We start from the raw sequence: 9,997 nt of genomic DNA on the forward strand, positions 1-9,997 counted from the left end.
TTGAAATCTCAGTGTGTAATTTTCAATTCTCAGTGTGTAATTTTCAATTCTCAGTGTGCGGTAATTTTCGATTCTCAGTGTGCGTTTTTCATTTTTGTAATCTCAGTGCGTCTTTATGAAATCTCAGTGTGTAATTTTTAATTCTCAGTGTGTAATTTTCAATTCTCAGTGTGTGATTTTCAATTCTCAGTGTGTAATTTTCAATTCTCAGTGTGCGTTTTGAAGTTTTTAAATCTCAGTGTGCTTTGTTGTAATTCTCAGTGTTTAAATTTTTCGAAAAATGGTTTAAACATAGTTTTGACGAGAACGGCTTGCCATACACTATCAATATATCTGAATGTGAAATTAAAAGTCTGGCTTCTTTAATCTTCTTTTATTAGACAAGTGTCTGAAGGAACTCCGACTCATATGAAAATAAAAAGAGGTCGACAAGGAAAGACGCGCAGTTCGTTCCCATATGAATGCCAAAAATCTTTGTAATAACTCTCTGGTGGTTCGTATATGGCTTGTTGCTTGGCAAAATTGCTGCTCCTATCCAAATGACACGTAAGTTAAATTTTGGGCAATCGTGTACAGAAGATTTCTGTATGCGTTAGTGGTTCGAATGATTGTCATTGCGATACACATTTTGATTAATTGTACAGTAAATGTTGTCCTTTAGAATTCTATCGTACCGGTAGCCGGTTATTAGGTGTGTTGATGAGACAAAACAAATTCTGAATTCCATAGAATAATGTAGTTATTATAGAGATAGATCTAATATATCACCTTACGTGAAAATCCAAATCGTATGAAAGTGATGCCTTTCATTTTCATCAGTTTTGTCAGTTTGGATAGAAAATCGTATCGTGTAAACTTTCGTAAAGAAATGGGGTTCCGGTCGGATGTATGGGAATAAATAAACTTGTCAACGATACCAGGATTAAAGTTTATATTTACGCCAGACGCGCGTTTCGTCTACAAAAGTCTAATCTGTGAAGCTCGAATAAAAAAAGTTAAATGACAAAAAGTAAAAGCCTTGCTAAAATGTTGGCGTCCGTTTGAGTGGGAAATTTGAATATGCAGCCACGTCCGATCGGAAGATGTACGACACATCCAAAGCTTCGAGTAGAGAGAGGAACATGCTCCTGAGTGTTAAAGAACCATGGAAACACCTCTCTGAAGGATTCGTATGTGGCTTGTTGCCTGACAAAAAAATTCCCGTAATCAACTAAGGCGTATGCTTAATTCAACTCAATTCTAAAGTTAAACTGTGGAAAATTTAGTAAAAATTGTTTTGCAATCTCAATACTCTTTTGCCATACCCTATTACCGGCTGTGTAGTCAGATAGGCGTTTCTGATTGCTCTCAGATAAAATATTTTGGTTTATCGTGTGCAGCAGAGTTTGGTCTGTGTTACCTATGTCATATCCCGTAATGGAATCCGGTCATAGAGTGCATTGATTACTCTAAACATATTCTGTAATGCGTAGAATAGTGTCACAACCAAAGAGACAAAATAGCTAGCACTGTATATATACAAAAACTAAATATGAAGTTTCCTTCAACAAAGGGGGTCTCCTGAAGGCTGAACATGCAATACTCATTCGTCTATAATAGTCCAACAATACAGGTTTCAAGTTCAATTTTTATAACTCAGTCATGTAAACAAAATTAATCATTAAAATTTTTATTCAGAACATCAAGATTTAAAATTTAATTCAGAACACCAAGATTTAAAATTTTATTCAGAACATCAAGAGATTTAATGAACGTAGAATTTTAAGTATTTTTGGGCTCTTTGCTTATCAATTTTAGGGTGAAGGTGTAGTATGCTTACGTTCATTAAATCTCTTGATGTTCTGAATAAAATTTTAATGATTAATTTTGTTTACATGACTGAGTTATAAAAATTGAACTTGAAACCTGTATTGTTGGACTAATATAGACAAATGAGTATTGCATGTTCGCATTTTAATGAAGCACAGCTACTGGAATTTAACAATAATAAAGGAAGTTTTCAAACGAAAATATTTTAAACAGATTTGTTATATGCAAATTAATCCACAAAACAACTTAGATTGGCATTTGATGTACAAAAAATGTGCACTTCTAATAAATCAGATGTTCAAATAAATATCAATCACTGATTGAATGATTACCGGTATAGTGAAATTAACGTCTTTTGACAATATTTCATAACATTCGGGACGGGAATTGTAAAAGAAAATTTTGTGGGGTTCGTGAAGCAACGTTCGGTGTTCAATATATATTGTGTTTTATAGACTATTGTTAGTGCTTTTGTCATTTTTGTTTTATTTTATTTTTTGCAATGGCATTGTTAATTCGTTTAAAATCCATGCATTAGACCATTCCCTTGGTATCCCTGTCTCTCTTTCAATCCATAAGGTAGGTTTTACAAATTACGAGATGAAGGGTAGGAACTTTGTTCTGCTATTAGAATAATATGGTATACAGAAAAGGAGCAGACTATTGCCGTGATATTAGCATCGTTGTTTACGATATTGGTTAACAAAATATCCTTTTAGCTCATACTAATATAAAAAAGAAGATGTGGTATGATTGCCAATGAGACAACTCTCATCAAGAGACCAAAATGACACAGAAATTAACAACTATAGGTCACAGCACGGCCTTCAACAATGAGCAAAACCCATACCGCATAGTCAGCTATAAAAGGCCCCGAAATGACAATGTAAAACAATTCAAACGAGAAAACTAACGGCCTTATTTATATAAAAAAATGAACGGAAAAAAATGTAACACATAAACAAACGACAACCACTGAATTACAGGCTCCTGGCTTGGGACAGGCACACACATACATAATGTGGCGGGATTAAACATGTTAAATCTATTTATGAGAAGATTTCAAAATAAAGATACATTGGCAATTTTAAAATCATGTCACGGGTTTGAAAGAGTTAGGCAGTTCCTGCTCCACTAGTGACATCTAACGTGTTACTCCATGTAAATACAACGTCATATCCAGGAAAGAGATCGGCATCGCTGCTACGACAAGTTGAACAAGTCATCGATATTTGATTTCTTCTGCGACATTTATATTTCATAACGGTCAACCAAATCATGATTGATTCAATATAACATTCAAATGAATTACTTCAAATTTACCATTAAGAATTGCTTTTGTCTAAAGGTGCCCTTCGATGTTAGTTTTTTTTCGACCTATATAAAACCGTTAGAAAAAATAATTTCGAACGGTACTGTTTTCTGACTATTTTCTAGCAATGCGTTCGTAATTCTAGATATGATTCGAAGATCGATTTTGCAACTATCAATAGTTTGTAAGAACACAAATTTAAAACATAGTTGAAGACATAAGAATTGATAAATGACAGTTTACAATTTTTACATCATAAATAATGTTTTCTCTGAAATGCATCATTCATTTTGAAGTCGGAAGTTTTCGAATAAAAAAGAATCTCTAGATTTTAGGTTAATATTTGAGCTTCAAGACAGCTTTATTGTGAGCCCTAATCCTCTTGTGGTTAGTTGTCTCATTAGTAACCATATCACATCTACTCGTTTTTATATCCGATGTTCATTGGGCATTAGTGTGTCAGATGTCGTGAAATTTGAACAGTTGCTTATTTGATAGCTAATTGATCACTCGAATTTATTCCGAAAATCAATCAAAAGTGTAATATTTCAAAACACATTTACAAAAATGTGGCCCTTTAGGGTCTTTTAGGACATTTCATTAGAAATAAATGTGATCAATATGACATTCCAGTTGAATTATGTAGTCGCCTTGTACAATGATTTCGTTTAAACCAATTATATTGTGAATGTCATTCTATTTAGATTCCTGGAATCTCAACTTATCTGGAGACAAACATTTTTAGACAATAAAATAGATGAAATTACAATACCTGTACATGGAGTATACATCAAAGGCTTGTGATTCCTATCATGATAAGAAGCAATTCTCAATAGTAAAGTTGAAGTAATCCCTACGAATGTTTGACAGACTCAATCAGGATAAAATCTTCGACCGTGCGACGGCTGACATCACCAGTCAATGTCGTTAAAAACTCCCATCATCATCAACAACCAAATACTGAAGTCATTTAAGAGCGTCAATACAAAAAAAATATACAAACCGGCCAAACTCTTATTAATTTGAGTTTACTTTGAAAATAAAACACTTTATCAATCTTTTTTTAATGTGATTTTGAAACAAAAGAAATCTAAGAGAAAAAATTACCCTGACGAGGCTTTCAAATATAAAATTTTCAATTCAAATATTATGACATTATAGTGCACTATATGATGAACCTTCAAAATGACTTTGATATTGAGAATGGTGATCTTCAATTTGTCCATCAAACGGCTAAGCCCTCTCGTAAATCGGCATTAGTTTAGCCGTGTGGGGTATATTTTAATACGCAGCCGCGGCCGGTAGAAGGGTTACATTAAATCTGATAACCACTATAGGAAGAATATACCACTTTTTGCAAATAAAAAGAACACCTGCAATAACTCTTTCAGCGCTTCGGATGAGATTTTTTTTAAACACAAGTCTCATCTATCGTTACAACAACTCCCTTTCTCTTCGTAGCATACCGGAGAAAAATTGATTATGTCATTTCAGTTTGTTGCCCTTTGATTTGAATATCAAACAGTAATATAAACCCGTATAAAACAACATCCACCAAAATTCTGGAACTCCGTGATTGTCGTTGATTGCTGTTTGAATTGTTGTTCATTATTATTTTAGAATAAATCAAGACAATTGTTTCCCATTCCATCTTCCCATAACCTTTTTATCTTACCTCCTATACATTTCTAGGAATATGGTTGGCTAAAAGCGTTCGCGTGGAGACCGTGGATATTTCATATTAGGTTAGAAGGGAGGCGGGGCTTATTTCATACACGGTTAGTAGTGGTGTTACCTCCCTTAATATTCCATATTAGGTAAGAAGGGAGGCAGGGGTAATTTCATACACGTAAGTAGTGGTGTTACGTCCTTTTATAAAAACAAAACGGTACAAAGAAAAAAATCTTAAAGGTTTCAACAGACGAAGAAATTGATGATTAAGATGGAAATAAATTCATAAAAAATTTAAACCTAACAAGTTGTTATGAGTGGCATCTGTTTTTATAGGATCAATGAAAGCAGTTTCTTAATGCTAACAGTATTGAAGACTTGCTTATTTTGATAGGTTACTAGTCTAAATTTCACACGTTAAGATAGTCGGTAAGATAAATTTGTTACATAGTGTGCTAGTGACGTAATACGGTATATATGGGGTTAGTAAATTCCATATCATCGGGGGATTCGAGCTTCGATCTCACCCCATATGGTATTTACTGACCTCATATATACCGTATTAGGTCACTAGCACACTATGTAACTAATAATATATAGCTATGAACGATGTTTGGATGTTGTTTTTTTTTGTTGTTGCTTTTTTTCCAATATCCAAACGGTTTCGTGAACACGAGTAAGATCAACCAAGAGTTAATCTCTGTATGGCAATACCTATAAAGATATGCTGTGATGTAATAAAACAATTCATTTTCAGTTAGTACAACTCTTGATTTTTAATAGCATAGAATTGATCACGTCTTATCTGGAACTTTTTATCTGAAATCATAAAAAAGGTTTTTTACCAATATTTGTTTTGCAACACCATAATGAGAAAAAAAAATCAGTGTTAAAACTTGTTTTCTGATTATACTTGTTGTTTTATAACATTTTTTGTTTGGCAAAGAGACATAAACTTACCTTAGAATAAAATTGAGAATGGAAATGGGAAAATGTCAAAGAGACAACAACCCGACCAAAGAGCAGATAACACCCGAAGGCCACCAGTCGGTCTTCAATGCATGTATCAGATAAAGATTCATATTAGATATCAAAAAGGCTCAGGGAACATAGTTATTGTCCTTTGAATTTCCTACAAATATAGTTCTTAGTGTGGATAGCGTGTTACTTGCAATTTGTTATACCCTTCCAAATTCTTCATTCTCCATTTCTTCATGTTTTATGTCTCAAATAGCAAATATTAATTACACTGTTTATAAATTTGGGTCATGAAATTAAAAGTAAAGTAATGATTTGGTCCAGCAAAAAATGGTTAAAAATTATTATTTCTGAAGCTGTCAAAATTATTTAAGATCCCCTTTACATAATAATTGTCAATATTTTGATTTAGATCTGATAAATGTTTCGATAATTTGTATACCACACTGTAGAAATTTTTGAGAAAACGCAGGTGCGATTTTTTTTAAATTATTCATTAATCGTCTTAAGCAGAAATGCAGTACTTTTACCAACTATGCTGCAGTATATAAGATTTCAAATAACTATCATATCATTTGGACTCTTGTGGATAGTTTATCATGTGGAAATCCGAATCATACCACATCTTCTTATTTGTATATTCCTAGTATTTATTTATGTAAAATGAAAATTACGAGGCATCCACAGAAAATACTCATCATGAAAGGAAAGACTTTTTTTTAAATAATCTTGTCATTGAAAACTCTCGTGGGAAAATAAATATTTTGTGTGGAAGAAAAAATTATTCCATATGTTTATTTCAAAATGGACAGTTTATGATTATGATTCGGGAATACTGAAAATGAAACATACTATTCAATATCTTAAAAAGCTTATTGCTTTACTAAAAATATCTTGACAATAAAGAAGATCAATTTGATTTAAATAAATATGCATTTTATTGCATCCCTGTTGGTAATGTTTTGTATCTTCTTTTTTTTTTTTTTTTTTTTATCTTTATTCAGATGTTTGACGGATATATTGAATGTCCATATGAAGGGACATAATTCATGCAAATCTTTAATCTTTAGAGTACAAATTCAATGTGGAACGCGTGATAAAGATTGTATGAATGTATTTAATGTTTTATATCAAAAAGACTTATTTCAAGTTTCTCATGCGTTAATGTTCAAAGTATTTCAATTTTTTAGTCATATTACATAACCTACTGTGATTTCTTCCTTTAAATTATAACTCCATCTCATTTGGAAACATTAAATTTTACTTTAAATATTTAGGTTATTTTCAAGATAGCTTCATTTCCGACATCATATTAAAGACAATAAAATCGCAACGGACAAAATCCAAACTGTAAGAGCGGTTTATTGAATAATTATACGTATGTACACAGTCTAAAAAAGAAACGTTTGATTTTTTTTTTTTTTCATTTTGAAATAATCCACGATTATGACCTTTGTGGGATTATTATATTTGCTTATATTTCATCTGCTTTTTTGCTATTCCCTGTAGGCAATCATACATAAAATGTGAATTATAACAATAAAAAAAAAGAAGATGTGGTATGATTGCCAATGAGACAACTCTCTTAGTCTTAAGATTTTTATTAGTTGTTAATGGTTTTTTCAACTGAGTTTTATAGTTCGTTTTTATATTGTACTATTACACCACTGTCCGAGGTTAGGAAGAGGATTGGGATCCCGTTTGCATGTTTAACCCCGCCACATTCTGTATGTATGTGCCTGTCCAAAGTCAGGAGCCTGTAGTTCAGTGGTTGTCTTTTGTTGATGTGTTACATATTTGTTTTTCGTTCATTTTTGTACACAAATTAGGCCACTAGTTTTTTCTCGTTTGAATTTTTTTTATTTGTCATTCCGTGCCTTTTTATAGCTGATTGTGCGGTATGGGTTTTGCTCATTGTTGAAGACCGTAAGGTGACATATAGTTGTTAATTTCAGTGTCATTTGGTGGAGAGTTGTCTCATTGGCAATAATACCACATCTTCTTTTTTATATCTCCACAAGAGACCAAATGACAACATTACTGAAAACATTACAGATGTGTTAATCAATCAGTTCCTGAAAACATTACAGATGTGCAAGTGAAACAGTTACTGGAAACATTACAGATGTGTTAGTCAAACAGTTGCTGAAAACATTACAGATTTGTTAGTCAAATAGTTACTGAAAACATTACAGATTTGTTAGTCAATCCGTTCCTAAAAACATTACAGATGTATTAGTCAGACAGTTCCTGAAAACATTAATAGATGTGTTAGTCAAACAGTTACTGAAAACATTACAGATGTGTTAGTCCAACAGTTCCTGAAAACATTACAGATGTGTTAGTCAATCAGTTCCTGAAAACATTACAGATGAGTTAGTGAAACAGTTACTGAAAACATGACAGATGTGTTAGTCAATCGGTAACTGATAACGTTACACAGTTGCTAAAATATTACAGATGAGTTAGTGAAACAGTTCCTGAAAACATTACAGATGTGTTAGTCAAAAAGTTACTGAAAACACTACAGAGGTGTTAATCAAATAGTTACTGAAAACACTACAGATGTGTTAGTGAAACAGTTACTGAAAGCATGACAGATGTGTGAGTGAAACAGTTCCTGAAAATATTACAGATGTGTTAGTCAAACAGTTACTGAAAACATTACAGATATGTTAGTCAAACAGCTTCTGAAAACATGACAGATGTGTTGGTCAAACAGTTACTGAAAACATTACAGATGAGTTAGTCAAACAGTTCCTGAAAACATTACACAGTTGCTGAAAATATTACAGATGTGTTGGTCAAACAGTTACTGAAAACATTACAGATGAGTTAGTTAAACAGTTTATGAAAATATTACAGATGTGTTAGTCAAACAGTTCCTGAAAACATTACACAGTTGCTGAAAATATTACAGATGAGTTATTGAAACAGTTCCTGAAAAAATTACATATGTGCTAGTCAAACAGTTACTGAAAACATTACAGATGTGTTAGTGAAACAGTTCATAGTGTGTAAGTCAATCAGTCTCCAAGAACAGGTATTGATATGTTAGTCAATCAGTCACTGAGATCATACTCTAGGTGTGTTAGTCAATCAGTCTTCAAGGACGAATTCTTGGTGTGTTAGTCAATTAGTCCCCAAGAACAAATTCTTGGTGTGTTAGTCAATCAGTCCCCATGAACAAATTCTTGATGTGTTAGTCGATCAGACCCCAAGAACAAATTCTTGGTGTGTAAGTCAATCAGTCCCCAAGAACAAATTTTTGGTGTGTTAGTCAATCAGTCCCCAAGAACAAATTCTTGGTGTGTTAGTCAATGAGGTGTGGAAATCATACTCTTGGTGTTTAAGTCAATCAGTCCCCGAGAACAGGCAATTGGTGTTTAAGTCAATCAGTCCCTGAGAACATGCTATTTGGTTTTAGTTAATCAGTCCCTGAGATCAGACTCTAGGTGTGTAAATCAATCAGTCCTCGAGAACAAGCTATTGGTGTGTAAGTCATTCAGGTGTCGAGATCAGACTCTTAGTGTGTTAGTCAATCAGGTGTCGAGATCAAACTCTTGGTGTGTTAGTCAATCAGGTGTCGAGATCAGACTCTTGGTGTGTAAGTCAATCAGGTGTCGAGATCAGACTCTTGGTGCGTTAGTCAATCAGTGTCGAGATCAGACTCTTGGTGTGTTAGTCAATCAGGTGTCGGGATCAGACTCTTGGTGTGTTAATCAATCAGGTGTCGAGATCAAACTCTTTGTGTGTTAGCCAATCAGGTGTCGAGATCAGACTCTTGGTGAGTAAGTCAATAAGGTATCGTGATCAAACTCTTGGTGTGTTAGTCAATCAGGTGTCGAGATCAGATTCGTAGTGTTTGAGTCAATCAGGTGTCGAGATCAGACTCGTGGTGTGTTAGTCAATCAGGTGTCGAGATCAGACTCTTGGTGTGTTAGTCAATCAGGTGTCGAGATCAGACTCTTGGTGTGTAAGTCAATAAGGTGTCAAGATCAGACTCTTGGTGTGTTAGTCAATCAGGTGTCGAGATCAGACTCTTGGTGTGTAAGTCAATAAGGTGTCGATATCAGACTCTTGGTGTGTTAGTAAATAAGATGTCGATATCAGACTCTTGGTGTGTAAGTCAATCAGGTGTTGAAATCAGACTCTTGGTGTTTAAGTCCATCAGTCCCCGAGAACAGGCAATTGGTGTTTAAGTCAATCAGTCCCTGAGAACAGGCT

This window comes from Mytilus edulis, chromosome 1, assembly GCF_963676685.1.
Source record: "Mytilus edulis chromosome 1, xbMytEdul2.2, whole genome shotgun sequence".
Taxonomy (NCBI): Eukaryota; Metazoa; Mollusca; class Bivalvia; order Mytilida; family Mytilidae; genus Mytilus; species Mytilus edulis.